At 36.4% G+C, this 1499-nt stretch overlaps 2 protein-coding genes across 5 annotated transcripts in view; one reads left to right on the forward strand and one right to left on the reverse strand.

Annotated features, from left to right (window-relative positions):
- Flo2 (flotillin-2) overlaps positions 1–1499 on the reverse strand; it is a 70323-nt gene that overhangs the window by 7250 nt on the left and 61574 nt on the right. The gene's annotated exons all lie outside the window — the stretch shown is intronic.
- Positions 7–1499, forward strand: part of LOC108631954 (glucose dehydrogenase [FAD, quinone]) — a 10226-nt gene continuing 8733 nt past the window's right edge. Inside the window, exon 1 of one of the 3 annotated variants that reach the window (XM_026819283.1) lies at positions 7–321. The gene's annotated coding sequence lies outside the window, so the exon portion shown is untranslated. The remainder of the gene's footprint in view (positions 322–1499) is intronic. The other 2 variants (XM_026819288.1, XM_026819286.1) reach the window with 2 other exon arrangements.

A 1499-nucleotide genomic window follows, 5' to 3' on the forward strand; every position in this document is an offset into this window, starting at 1 on the left:
TAACTATAACGACGTGCATAGAAATCTGGGATATTAAATAAGTGAAATAGGAGCATGAAGACACGATATTTTATTTTAGTTTTTAGTTTACGATAAAAACGTAAAAATTGCTGTCTTTTCTTATGACTACTAATTTTTACACCTCCAGTAGGAGTAGGTATACTTCAAGTTTTAATATTAAGTGAATTTGTGAGCCGATCTGACTATGGGGGGAAATCGTTTTCAATAGACACGAAGGAAAGTGAATTGGAAATAATGGGAGTTCTATTCATTGACGACAGAACGGTTTCATCGTTCACCTTGAATATACCAGCGCTAATGGTACAGTGAAAGTGCACTTATATCGCAGATAACAATTTTATTGTGCAGCATGTTTGCTGATCACCGAAGATCTACTCTCTCTCTCTGTCTCTCTCTCTCACTGGCGGTTAACGTTCGCTGGTGATTCACTTTCCCTGTTTGCGTGTAAGCAGGAAAGAATTCATAAAAAACAATGATCCGGGAAGAATTCGTGGCACTTTCTTAACATGTTCCTCGTACCGGTCACGTAGAAATTATGTGAATTATCCTCGTATTTTCGTCTCGCGATAAACATTGGTCACGTCGCTCCTTTTTAACGAACCAAAGCGAATGCAATTTTTCCCGTTGAACTAAGGCTATCATTGCCATGTAAATTCGAGAATGAAATCGATCAACGATTCGTTGCTCCTTGAATTCTTAAAACAGCGATTCAAACGAACCGGTTCAGACGAAATATCAATGAATCATGAGTCTTCCACGGAATTCAGATACCAGGCGTGTTTGCGTGACACGCGGATCATCAGTGACGTGCTTTTAATATACTGAAGAACGTGCACCTATGCAAATATTTTGTACGCGTGAAATAATTTTTATTCTCCGAGCTTGGCACCGGTCACGTAAACCGGCATTTCTTAAATCGTTTCACAATCAAGGAACGATTGTTATCATAATAGTTTCGTGAATAATCCGCGGATACTTGCGCAACCGTGAAATCGCTCGATCTTTCCTGATAATCCGATAACAGTAACTGATCATCGATTATTATGTAACATCTGGAAATAGGCTCGTTAGTATTTTCATGGCAACAAAGACGTGAAATGATTATTCAAAGATAAAACTGTTCTGTTTATATAATTCGTAACTTCGTTAAGTCCGTTTGATCCAAGGATTTCGTACGATCGAAAGATTTCCGTGTATCCACGAGGACAGATATTGGAAATTCAAATAAGATATTGTATTAAAAACTGATTCATTAATATAATCTGCATCTTGATTTCACGCGGAATCACAATGGCTCGTATTATACATTCCCATCGCCTAAGAACAATTCTTATACTTAAGGATGTATTGGCTATACAGTCAATCCTAAAAGTTTATGTACCTTGGAAAAATCTTGGAAAAATAAAAAAATTCTTTTTTGTCGAAATATCGAAAATTTTTAATAAAAAATAGTGCACTTTTCTTCTAATTTCGATATT

The sequence above is a fragment of the Ceratina calcarata genome, unplaced genomic scaffold (genome assembly GCF_001652005.2).
Source record: "Ceratina calcarata isolate Rehan_Ccalc_2016 unplaced genomic scaffold, ASM165200v1 scaffold98.2, whole genome shotgun sequence".
Taxonomy (NCBI): Eukaryota; Metazoa; Arthropoda; class Insecta; order Hymenoptera; family Apidae; genus Ceratina; species Ceratina calcarata.